Consider the following 14,354-nt stretch of genomic DNA (forward strand, 5'->3'; position numbering starts at 1 on the left):
TCCTCTCATGTAAAATAAAAAGTGAACTGTAATAAACATCACCATTACTTTTAACAGGAACTTCAATCTGACCATGTGAAAATCTGACTGAAAACAAACCCCTAGAGTCTAGGGCCTAGACTGAAGAATACAGTTTTAGATCATATAGTCAAACTAAGTACTGCCATACATCTCTGTTTCAATTTCATTTTCACACACACACACACATAACAGCTTAACAGCTTCATTGTAAGATGCCTTTGCACCTTTGTATTACACGGTTCAATAAAAGCTTATGGCGTTATTCTTCAATCGTTTATAACAGATTACAACACGACTCATTTCATTCTAGGATGTTCTTTTGCTCTGCAGCTGAGTGTTTGTAATTTATCATGTAACTTTCATTCCCAACTTATTTAGCACGTTATACGTAGTATAGGTATATATACGTGTACACACACACACACACACATATATACATATATATATATATATATATATATATATATATATATATATATATATACATATATATATATATATATATTTATATATATATATATATATCTAGAGTAAGGTCAAATATGTCACCAAAAACAGAACTAGTATTGTTCGATACAGGTGACAAACGCCTACAGTGGAATTACGACCTTCCTTACCGGTTTCGAACCGCTGGACATACAATCGGCGTCCATAGCCTAGTGGTTAGGGTGTCCGCGTACAGAGCTGAAGGCCCGGGTTCGAATCCCGGTGGAGGCTGGAAGTTTTTTCACTGTTCTTGATTTTCCAACTCATTACGATTTTCATTTATATATATATATATATATATATATATTCATACTGTTTTTGTTATTACTACGGTAAGTCGTAAATACTGATGCTAAAGCCGGATGTTAAGAAAATATATATATGTATATATATATAAATATATATATATATATATATATATATGTATATATATATATATATATATATATATATATATATATAATATCAGATAATTCCGAAAACCCCTTATCCAACTCTACTTGTATTGACCGCCTATGTAGGAACTTTACAAGCCAAGGAATCAGCCATGATTCATTGATAAAGCGAGATATTGACACAATGTCATTGACTAATGACTGCACACACTTTTCAAGACACATCCCTATTGTACGCAAACTAACGATTTTCCCCAGTTTTGCAAACATTACACGAGGTAGTGAAACTTCTGCAAATTGTTAATATTAATACTTGCTGTGTGAATTGGTCTAGAGGCAATCATACTTTGGGGAAATTGAATTTTTGGAATTGGAGAAGTCAGGGCAGTTTCCACAGATTGGCATATCACTATGTTCGAATGGTGTAATTGGGGCTAATCTATAAGAAACATATTTAAATGCCCACCGATGACTTTTACTGTATTCATTTGCCTACTTACATCATTAACGTTAATGCAACGGGACGTGTATCCTCATTCACACCAGGACATAACAGTGAAATATTTTTACTGACCTCGTGAGGTGTACGTTCAATAATACGATTTAAACATTGACAATTTTTCTTTACTAACTATCTAACATTTGACCTTTAGTTAACACTTTTAACTTCTGACCCTGGACCCTATGAAGTCAAAACCAACAGAGGCTCAACTGCGGTAACCTTCACCAAGTTTGAAATCTATCAGGCTTAGGATTCAAGAGAATCGACATACATTTCTGCTGAACTGAATTTGATTAATCGTTTGTAAAATAATACAAGCTAGACATGTAAACAATTCTGTCTGATTTGCTACGCAATGACTGGCGTGCACCCACCAAGTCACACTATCGCAGTAACGTATAGAAGAAGTTTCACCGTGGTTGACATTTTACGGCTCTACTATTCAGACCGGGACGCGATTTGTTTTTCCCGAACAGGTTTGCAAGTGTGCGTAAATAGTCGTTCATGATTGGTCGGAAAAGTTACGTCATCACCATAGAAACCTTAACTTCGAGGTTCTGCATCCATTTGTTGCAACGAAGATATACCCGTTCAAAATTACCCGTAGCTTTTCGTATATATATTCAGATATGTTTGTAAATGGTTTAGACATATTTAGCACACTAGTATTGTATGATCTACTTTGATCGAAGTTTTCTGTGAAGGCATTAATCGATAACATCGCACAGTGAAAGTTTCGTACAGGGTGCATCACACAAGCGCTGTAGGTCTATATGTATTATCACTCTGTACATAGTGCAATGACGGAAAAAAATCAACCTATACACTATACTGTTTTGCGTATATTCACTCAAGACTCGTGAACTCGCGTCCTGAAGTTGCTTTTAGTGTAGGCCTACCCATTCCACGAAACGAATTCTGATTTCAATAGAACGGTTCACGGATCGTGGATAACGTAAACACGAACCAATTAGAATGTAGCGTATGTATCATAAGTGAGGTCAACATGTTATCCAAGCATTTAACTCTGTACACAGTGCAGTGACGGAAATATATCACACTATACACTATACTGTTTTGCGTATATTCACTCAAGACTCGTGAACTCGCGACGTTAAGTTGCTTTTAGTGTAGGCCTACCCATTCCACGAAACGAATTCTGATTTCAATAGAACGGCTCACGAATCGTGGATAACGTAAACACGAACCAAATAGAATGTATCATAAGTGAGGTCAACATGTAATCCAAGCATTAAAAGTAAAGTTAGGGCGTTTGAAGGGAAACCCCTTAACAAGACTCAATGGAGTGTCAGTGTGTAACTCGGTATATGTCTTCGAACTTCAAAGCGATGGTCATTATTGATGCTGACGTCACGAGCAATCTGATTGGCTGAAAACTCCGTAATTGCAAACCTGTTTGGGGAAAAATATCGCGACCGGGACAGACATTCGCGTCCAATTAACGTCAATCCCGCGAAATATCAACTTAGAAAAGTTACTTGTGCAGGACATATGCATAGGAACTGCACTGTTTTGTTCTTAAAAACGTGTCTCGGACCATTACAATTAAGTATTACTGTAAAATAAGATGTCCTTCGATCGGAGTAGATTTCCAGACGACGCGGTTGATAGGATCGTCCCTTTTCTTCTTTATAACATTTAAGATTGGCTAATTTTGAAGATGGCGATCGATCGATTTACCCCCCATAAGACGATTTCCAATTAACTGGCCCTTATAACGGTCATCTCTCTAAGTGTTTCAAGTACTAAATTTTGCAATTAATGTTCTATATCGTTTTAACCAGTTAAGCAGAAATTTAGCACAAATGCAACTTACAACCAAAACGAATTCATCATGTCATTTTAGACCAAATTATTCTTCCTGATTCGGTTTCACGGAAGTCGATAAATCCTCAACATTGGTCAATGAAAACTCTAAACACATGCTATGATGGTTTTTCTTGGATTTTTCAACTTTGTTATTTCATTGCTGGGATAAAATTTATATTATCATCATAAGGTATCTTTATTTCCTGGTATTAAGGTCAATACGAATATTGTTAATAATGAATGTGCTGTGTATATCTTCCTTGTTTCATTTTTAACCATTGCATATACCTCCACGACATGTTTTGTCAAATGCTGAGCACGTCTTCATAACGATGGGAAAGTTGAATGGAGGTCGTCTTCTTCACGTCAAGTGAATAACTATTTTAAATTTGTATGTGTGTTATAATGTATTATGTATTGTAAATGTATCGTAAAGTGCTTCATTGTTTTACTTTTTACCATTGTATATATCTCCCTGACAATTATTTTAGAATGCTAAGCACATATTCGTAAGGATGGGGACGCCGAATGGAGCCCGTGTACTTCACGTCGAGTAAACATCTAATTAACATAAAATGTCACCTGATGATTGCCAGCACTGCCATCAAAACTGGATCATTAGTGGCAACTCTTCGTATAAGTAGCACCATTGGTCCTTCCTTTTGCGTCTTGTTACAGTAACACTTCTGATGGAGAACATAAATTAAGTAGCATACGTAATACCATAAGATGTATATGAATGCATGAGTATATGTATCTTAGATAATCCTGCAAGTAGTAACTCGCGAAGAAGCCTCATTGTCTTATCAAAACCGCAAGCTGACCGAAGTCAGTCTCTTAGATTCATAGTTAACGTCCATGATTATGAATTGTCAACAACTCTATAACTAACCACTGACCTAACAAATGTATCTCGTTACGATTAGGCGATTAGAGATATGCAACAACAAAAAAGCGTTTGTCTGTGTGTAAAGTATATCAGGGACGTCAAAGATAAAGAATACCGTAATATGCGAGAATATTTCAAAGTTCGCTCGCCGAAATTCAACAGTGTCAACACACTGTGAGTAACCATAATAGACCGGCAGCCCAGTGCACTTTGATCAAACGAACGAGGTACCAATATCTGAGTATTGGAACATTTGTGGAAAAACCCAGTATATCCAAAAGTGGATGTCTGCCGTGGTCGCTCTGCTGCATGTGGCCCCTGGGGCCGGTTAAAGGGGGCCCAAAAATGCATCTGATCAAACGAACGAGGTACCACTTGAAACCAATGTCAACTTAATGCATGAATGCCACAAAGTACTGAATGGCCTATGCCAGACAAATTTTCTGCTGCAAAGGGCCCGCCAGACGCCCCCAAATATGGCCCAAATGCCCATTAGCGTAGCATTGACCCAGATTAAATATGCAAGGTACCACTCAAAACCGGTTTGGAATGTGCGGGTTGATCTTACAGACTATGGAAATCATCATGCCAGACAAATTTTCTGCTACAAAGGGCCCGCCAGACGCCCCAAAAGGGCCCATAAAAATGCATTTGATCAAACGAACGAGGTACCACTTGAAACCAATGTCACCTTAATGCATGAATGCCACAAAGTACTGAATGGCCCATGCCAGACAAATTTTCTGCTGCTAAGGGCCCGCCAGACGCCCCCAAATATGGCCCAAATGCCCGTTAGCGTAGCATTGACACAGATTAAATATGCAAGGTACCACTCAAAATCGGTTTGGAATGTTCGGGTTGATCTTACAGACTATGGAAATCATCATGCCAGACAAATTTTCTGCTACAAACGGGCTAACAGACACACTAAAAAAGGGCCCCCAAATGGGCCATGATCAATCATAGTTGGTACCACACAAAACCAATATTAAATGCAAAGGTACTTTCCACAGAGTAAAGAACTGCCAATGCAAGACAAATTTTCTTCTGCATAGGTCCCACCAGATAGAAAGTATAGGTGGCTCAATGCGGCCCTATATGGGCCTAATGAATTGTATATCGATGCAGACTATATGTGCCTTGTGACATGACATTTGTAGCATTCCACAGAGTAAAGAAATGCCAATACAATACAAATTTTCTTCTGCAAAGTGCCCACCACATGTAAAAAAAATTATGCACTTTAAATAGTTAAGATACCACAAGAAACCAATCTATAACAATCAAGAACATCCTGAATTATTCAAATTCCTTCCCGCTACACAGGCCAATGGAATAATGAGATTAGTATACTAGTAATGACGCGAACTCAGTCTTTGAGGGAGATCCTGACAGTTATAATGCATTCTCAAATCAATTCTTTTTCCTTTTATCCATTCTTTTTCCTTTTATCCAGTCAGTACTTTGTATCGTGAGCAGTGTTTAACTTGGCAGTTACTTTGTTTCGCTGGAAACACTGGAGCAGATTAAAATCAGTTTATGTATTGTAAATAAGAACCCCAAATCATTTTGTATCTTAAAACACTGTGTTTACGTTAGCATTGTAAATCTACAAAGTTTAAAATCTTGAGAAAGAACGCTTAAGTGTCATCTTAAGACATACATGTAGTCGAACAAAAGAGACTGTTTTGTTTCCTAAGCTCAGACAAAGAAACAATTATCAAACAATGGTGAAAATGCTTTATAACGTGTACTTAACGATAAAGGTTTGGGTTGAAAATGTCCAATATGGTTTTTAAAAGATACATAATTGAAGCATAGAAATGTATATGTACCTTTATGCTAGGTACACTCTTTAAAGGACTTAAAATGCTAAGATTTAACAAACAAATACTGATATCACCACGTATGACTCCATTCCTTGATACAAAATATAAAATGAGTAATTGGCCTATATTACTCCATCTTGGTCTTTTAGAACTTCCATCATTACACTAATTCAATTCGAATAGCTTGTAACAAGTCCAACAAATAGATGTGGCATCCATTTTTCAGAAATATGAATGCTAGATGAGGGTTTTTGTTTTCATCTATGAAGGAATCTTTTACCTTTCAAGAAAGTCATCTTGCTAGTTTAAAATGTACTAAAATCATAATTGGCAAAGATAGTAACAAAAGATCACTGTGTGATTACTCTGAACATGACACATGTTAGGTTCGAAGTATAAGAACTGAGAATTCATGTCTCTTGACAGTGATTAAACACTGGAGTGTGTGCATTGTAAAAAGACACTGCATTTGCCATTCAGACAGATCTCAAAAGAATCATTAGAAGGTTAAGAAAATTAAGTATTCCCATGAACTTGATTCTAAAAAGACAATGGAAGCTCAAATCTATGTTTCATTGTCGGAGTCATCACTACAAGATGGTTCAGTACTTGAATCATCGGCATCAAACTCGGAAGCCACGTCTGGTCGGCTACTTTGAAAATCTTCGCTCAGTTCCCCCTCTTGGAAAAGATGATCTGGGAGAGCCGGTCCCTCAAACCAGTCAGGGCTGTAGCACCCATTCTTGCTCTTCCAACCGTAGTTCTGTGGATCCAAGCCAGGCAAGACTCTTCTTCAGAGTGTTAGAATTATAATATGGGGAACTTTAATTTTTGCCCAGGCCAGCAAATCCCAAAATATTTAGAGGCTTAGGTGAAAGTGTTATCTTTATTTTGCTTAGAGCAGCGAATAGCTAAATAGGATAAAACACTGGTCTTGTGTACAGTATATTTATGCTGGAAACAATATAATCATGAGCTTAAAATGTCATGTTACAAGGCACATATATCCAATTCTTTAGACCCATATATAGGGCCACATTGGGCCACCTATTCTTTCTATCTGGTGGGACCTATGCAGAAGAAAATTTGTCTTGCATTGGCAGTTCTTTACTCTGTGGAAAGTACCTTTGCATTTAATTTTGTTTTTGTGTGGTTCCAAACCGGTTTTGAGTGGTACCTTGCATATTTAATCCGGGTCAATGCTACGATAATGGGCATTTTGGGCCATATTTGGGGGCGTCTGGCGGGCCCTTAGCAGTAGAAAATTTGTCTGGCATAGGCCATTCAGTACTTTGTGGCATTCATGCATTAAGTTGACATTGGTTTCAAGTGGTACCTCGTTTGTTTGATCAAATGCATTTTTATGGGCCCTATTGGGGCGTCTGGCGGGCCCTTTGTAGCAGAAAATTTGTCTGGCATGATGATTTCCATAGTCTGTAAGATCAACCCGAGCATTCCAAACCGGTTTTGAGTGGTACCTTGCATATTTAATCTGGGTCAATGCTACGCTAATGGGCATTTGGGCCATATTTGGGGGCGTCTGGCGGGCCCTTTGCAGCAGAAAATTTGTCTGGCATAGGCCATTCAGTACTTTGTGGCATTCATGCATTAAGTTGACATTGGTTTCAAGTGGTACCTCATTCGTTTGATTAGATGCATTTTTGGGCCCCCTTTAACCGGCCCAGGGGCCACATGCAGCAGAGCGACCACGGCAGACATCCACTTTTGGATATACTGGGTTTTTCCACAAATGTTCCAATACTCAGATATTGGTACCTCGTTCGTTTGATCAAAGTGCACTGGGCTGCCGGTCTATAAATGAATGGAACATTCGCGTTAAGCTCACTGGTTTATTGAAAGGTTGCATCTGGGAGAGATTTTTTCTTTAATCTATAACGTTTAGTTTAGTTTAGTGACCAAAGGATCAGGAAGCCTTACAGTAGCTTATTTGGACCCTATCCGTGTTAGATCGTGGATGACACCGGCTTATTTCAAGTCTTCTCTTTTCGATAAGTGTTCTGAGGATACGAGGCAGGGGTGTGAATTTGTCCCCATTACCTGCTCCCGGGACCGCCATTTAACGTCCCCATGCGACAGATGAGAGTGTATGCCCCAGCATATGACCACTTTCTTAAATTACTCGACCTTACTGCAGTGCAGTCATGAGGAAAAAAGTTGTTTCGAAACCAAGTGAAGAACAGAAACAAACCCCTTTTCCCAAGTTCACACACCAGAAATACCAAATCCACCGAAGACTCCGCACATCACCACTGCACTGCAGAAATGTTTGAATAGGTCAAGAGAATCTTGCTCCTGGCGGAATTTTGAACCTTCAACCTAACGATTGTGAGGCGGACACTATTACCGCTGAACCAAGCAGTTGCATTGAATGTACACTGAAAACTTAAATTGGTTCACCGACTAACATAACGTTAGTCCATCTGGTGCCTCTCCCGACTAACATAGCCATAGTCAGTTGCTATACCGACTAATTTATTCCTTAGTCAGTTGGATTTCTTAGTCGGTCAGCTTAGTCGATCAACAATTTCTTAGTCGGTAAATGTATATTAGTCAGTTACATTAGTTGGTGACATTAGTCGGTCTTTACCGACTAATTTATATGAGCCACCGACTAGTTTATAGCAGGTTTTACATTAGTCAGGATGGTGCCTCTCCCGACTAACCTTTCTTAGTCGGTATCGACTGACTAGTTGCACTGACTAGAATCACTGAAAGAATTAAACCCGACTAGTTTCACTGACTAGCATCACTGAAAGAAAAGAGAGCAGAAGAAACACAAATAATGTGTACGTTGGCAGTATTTATTTCTGATAAAACTTCTGATGTCTACAAAGGCTGACTATCGACAGATAGAGAAGAAATCACTGTAAACAAAAATCTGAAAATATGATTTTAGTCCAACAAAGTTAAGACAAGTTAATGGATCAAACATGAATCGCAAAAGTATAGCACTGCACAATAATGCAAAGTTGAATCTTGGGCAAGGGTTCCTCATGACTTTCGTTTTAAAGTGGTACCCCAAATCGACACCAGTTAAGTCTTCACGAACAAAGAGTGTTTCTCTTAACTACAAATGGCCTCCCACTTGTCTTCAGGAAGCCAAAATCTGCACCATTACTGACCTGTGAACAGAAAATATGATATACGTGTAAGTACAGATGCAGATATAGCTGATAACTCACATTATCATAAACATACATTTTCATTAATAAAATTTTATAACATATTGGGAGGTATACATTTAAATCTAGGTCCCTCAAATTATAAGCGAGGAATAGCAGCTTTACCAAATAATTATTAGCTTTGCACAGCATAACACCAAGTTATTTTTCAAAGTTTAATAATTATGTTAATCATGTTAATAATGATCCCAATAGACCGGGAGCCCAGAGGGTTTGGTTAGCTGGGAAGGTAACCAATTGCCTTGTACATCACAATGTTCACAGTGCATTCCTGTATATGAAACCAGACGACTGGCAAACCGACTGTGGTGGGTGTGGCTGGGAGAGCAATTTTAAAGTTACCTGATAGCTAACCTAGATCAGTTTTCATGGTAACACATCAAAGTAAGTACAATGTGTCAGGTATGGCCCCAAGAGCAACAAATTGCCATTGCCAGTAATTATTGGTGGTGGGGTACCCCTGCCAGTGATCTATAATTGACCTCTCCAGGCTGACCTAGGTCAGCTCATGAGGTAACCACTTGAAGCCTACTGGAAAATGTTGGTTAGGACTTCAGATACAACTGATGAGCATTGCCAGTAATTTTTATTGGTGGGGTACCCCTGCCAGTAGACCCCCAAAATGCCCATCCCCATTGACCTAGATGAGCTCATGATGTAACCAGTTGAAAACTACTGGAAAATGGTATCACTTCATATGTAAGGGATGGGCATTTCCAGTAATTTATATTGGCGGGGGGGGGTACCCCTGCCAGTAGACCCCCAAAATGCCCATTCCCTCATTGACCTAGGTCAGCTCATGAGATAACCAGTTGAAAAATTACTGGAAAATGATAGGTATCACTTCATATGTAAGGGATGGGCATTTCCAGTCATTTACATTGGTGAGGTAACCTTGCCAGTAGACCCCCAAAATGCCCATCCCCCATTGACCTAGATTAGCTCATGAGGTAACCAGTTGAAAACTACTGTAAAATGATAGGCAGGACTCTATATGTAAGGGATGGGCATTTCCAGTAATTTATAATAGTGGGGTACCCCTGCCAGTAGACCCCCAACATGCCCCCCCCTCCCTCATTGATCTAGGTCAGCTCATGATTTAACCAGTTGAAAACTACTGGAAAATGATTGACAGGATTCTATATGTAAGGGATGGGCGGACTCTGGCAGTGGTGGCCCACCAATATAAAATACTGGAAATGCCCATCCTTACATATGAAGTGATACCTATCATTTTCCTGTAGGTTTCAACTGGTCAAATCATGAGCTCACCTAGGTCAATGAGGGGATGGGCATATTGGGGGTCTACTGGCAGGGGTACCCCACCAATAAAAATTACTGGCAATACCCATCCCTTGTATCTGAAGTCCTAACCAACATTTTCCAGTAGGTTTCAAGTGGTTACCTCATGAGCTGACCTAGGTCAGCCGTGAGGGGTCAATTGTTGATCACTGGCAGGGGTACCCCACCACCAATAATTACTGGCGATGGCCATTTGTTGCTCTTGGGGCCATACCTGACACATTGTTCTTACTTTGATGTGGTAACCATGAAAGCTGATCTAGGTTAGCTATTAGGTGACTTTAAACTTGCTCTCCCAGCCACATCCACCACAGTCGGTTTGCCAGTCGTCAGGTTTCATATACAGGAATGCATTGTGAACATTGTGATGTACTAGGCAATTGGTTACCTTCCCAGCTAACCAAACCCTCTGGACTCCCGCCCTACAGATCAGTGAAAATTTGACCAAACTTATGAAGCTTGCACGTAAATGATATACTAGACTGTTTTTGTTTTTAAACGGGTTATGAAAAGTATCTTTAATATCATTAAACAGTTGGGTACAATAGTTAAACTCACTCTTCCATCTTTTTTCTCTATGGTACTTGTTCCTTTGCTTTTTGGACTCTTGGATAAACTCTTTTGTTCTGCGAAGGGTACCAATATATCATCTTAAAACATGTCTTTAAGCCATATATAACACAGTTCCCCTCTTCTGTTGTTGCCTCCACACTGGTGTCGTACATCACAGGAAACCTCACCCTTAACTTAGATATTTGGCTTTTCAATTCCTGCTGGAAAAAAGAAACAGCAAAGTATTCATCATTTGAAAAAAAATTAAATAAAGTTGTCACCACAAAGTTATGTGAGATTTGCTTCCACTATAGTCTCAAAAAACAATCCCAAAGTTTGAAGCAGACTGTATAAAGCTGAAATTTGAACGAGTGTGTCATCACCATTGCAACCAGAATCAAATGCCCAGAATACAGAGATAATAAAACATGGGCTAAATCTTTGTTTGTTTTTATGATCTTTAAAAATATAAAATTTTAGAAACAGAAATGCATTGAGCCAACTTATTTATAGGCCTAATCGTTTTTAGTTGTTATTTTGCTTGCTCACGTAACAAGCCCGTTAGACTTAGGCTAGAGGAGAATCAGTACTTTGTTACACTAAGTTTATCTTTCGGTCGTTTTGATTTAGTCTTACTAGTAGTACTAAAGTATATAATGGACCGGCGAAGACTAGAGAATACCCAGAGTTTTAGCAACTGCGTTAAACTGTATCATCTGATCTATTATTTACGTCAATGAGTTTCATTCAATCTAGGATCAAAATGAGAAAACTAATTAATCTTAACCTTTAAACTTTGCTACTAAACAGATATGCTTGAATTACAAATAAATGTCAAAAAAACATCATAATCTACGAATCGATGCATATACATATACATAAACAGAATAATTTGAATTCGCGCAATTGAACCCTGCACTACATTGGACAGAAAAAAACGTGCAATTAGACCAAACTAAACATACTAAATTTTCCGTTACTTCTACATAAAATATCAATACAAATACAACAACTTACTCTTTTGGCAGTATACTAAAAGCACATGTTATAATAACTTCACACCATCAAGCTTTCCTGAGAAAAAACGGTTAATACTTCTTGCAGTAAACAAGTCGACCGTGAAGGAATGTCGCAATTGTTTCCTGGGCGTGACCGGAAATTAAATACTAAAAAATGATAAATGAAAAGATTAAATAGAACTGAAGCGTGCATCCTGACTGCTCGCAACATATAATACCGTTGACTAGCCAACCTAATTTGTTCAGCCTACTGTGACTGTACGTTTGAAGGTCTAGCCTTGCTTATTCAATATCACAAAGCCTACCCATTTACATTCACATGGGAAATTACAGGAAATCTTTACCAAATGAGTGTAGACTTTAAATAAACTATTGAGACTTATAGTTCCAGCATTTGTTTGGGAATAAATTAGAAGATTATGTGCTACTGTTCAATCTAGCCCAATACACACATAACACATTGTTAATTGGTGTTTAGAATGCACACTTTAGTGTTGAGAGTGCACTGCAGGACCCAGTAGAAGCCTATAGGCTACTCACTGTCATTGCACTTGTGTATTGCGAAACGCCAGCGTGACAACGGTAGCGTTACACTAACCATAATACAGTACTATATAGTACCAGTGGCCTAACAATTAACTTTAATTTTACCTTCAAGTTAAAGGAATAACAGGTAGGCCGATGATGGCAGTTAATACCTCCATTCTTCTAAAGACCTTCTTTGGTGATTTACGGTTGAAAGTTGCTTAGAGTGATCGTATGACACTATGCCAAGTCCAGCAAGCTGCCGTTGCCTCTCGGTTTCCAAATTGAAGTGAATCAAATTGGGTTAAAATACATTAGTCCGTCGACACCGACTAAGCTACGATTATGGCGTAAATCGGGTGTCCGTATCGTTCTTAGTCCATGGGTTACAATACTTTAGTCCGTCGCCACCGACTAAGCTGCGATTATATTTTCCTTAGTCAGTGTAAACTGACTAAGAAGCAGCGATGAAACGAAGATGTTTGCTAGTCCGTGTGCATTGACTAACGTTACAGACTAATTTAACGTTAGTCCGTGGCAATATTGACTAGTTTATTTTTTCAGTGTAGCTCAGGGGTGGATAAAAGATTTCACAAAGATTTCTAAGGGAAGGAAGTCTGAAGAGCTGCTTTCCTCGCTCAGCTGGATGACATGAGAGCTCCACAGCGATGATGTGATATGCATGACGTTAGCCTCATTGCGTGTGCAATCCGTCTACCTTGTCTACAGTTACATTGCCGAGCAGAGCAATAATTAGATAGTAAACTTCCTTTCCGACTTACTATTAAAGGGGAATACACAAGATTTATCGATATGTGACATTCTGATAGCACCTTTATTGGCCATTGAATAACATTACAGCATATATACTTTTCCCCTGGTCCACAACAATGATATTACGAACCATGAGATCAGACTAACCTAATAATCAAGTAGATATCCAATTCATATTGCATTACATTATTGGAAAACGATGTAAGGGATGTCGAAATGAAAGTATCAGAGCTGTAATGTGTCAACCTCGCGTCCGAATAAGCTAGGTCTGAGTCGAGTGGGTGTCTGGCAAATAATTAACGTAATTCAATACATTGTTTAATGAGTTACAGGCATGCCGGATTGGGGCAATGCAAACTAGGGTAACAGTTTGAGCAGAGATATAGCCTGTGAAGAAGTAAAAACTGTTTTTAACATTGCGTTACAAATATTATCGTAAGTCAATACTCAGTTTGGTTGACACTGATTATACCAGCCACTCTTTTTTTTAAATCAGTAGGAGTTTAAACTCTGCGTGGTCAATATAAAAACTGCTCCTACAAAAGTCAATTTTAAGAGAATTTTCAACATAAGAAAACCGAGGACAGCTCATAAAATGCTATATTCTGTGTTACATTATTCCTTTTTTTTTATATCATGCATTGTCATTACACAACAGTTTGTAAGTTTGAATTAACTGTTACTTTAAAGTTGAAACTTGTGCTACAAACATTAAAGTGATATTATTAAGTGCACTGAGAGAGGTATGCGTCATAGTAAGTGATTAAATACAGTCGATTCTAATAAAACCTAACTGACAGAGCATTGTCAGATGATTACAAAAAAATACTTTACGACATATGCTAAACATCACTGATTAGAATATGTTTAAAGAATATTCCAACGGTATAAATGAGTATACGGGGTAGTATCATGCTATATTAAGTTTAATGGCGACTTCTGCGTTCCAAAGAAAGAAACACCCTTAGTGCGGATGATGAGGCGACTTCCAGCAGATGACGTCATAAAACAGTTACAAAAAGAATGA

The 14,354-nt window shown here is 38.4% G+C and overlaps 1 long non-coding RNA gene across 1 annotated transcript; it reads right to left on the minus strand.

The window, feature by feature from the left end:
• Positions 1-8,343: 8,343 nt before the first annotated feature.
• LOC139976346 (uncharacterized) lies at positions 8,344-12,519 on the minus strand. Its single transcript, XR_011796094.1, has 3 exons — positions 12,027-12,519; positions 11,016-11,230; positions 8,344-9,095 (listed from the first exon to the last, which is right to left on the minus strand). It is a non-coding gene; the product is annotated as an uncharacterized lncRNA (long non-coding RNA).
• Positions 12,520-14,354: the final 1,835 nt, after the last annotated feature.

Source organism: Apostichopus japonicus, chromosome 11 (assembly GCF_037975245.1).
Source record: "Apostichopus japonicus isolate 1M-3 chromosome 11, ASM3797524v1, whole genome shotgun sequence".
Taxonomy (NCBI): domain Eukaryota; kingdom Metazoa; phylum Echinodermata; class Holothuroidea; order Aspidochirotida; family Stichopodidae; genus Apostichopus; species Apostichopus japonicus.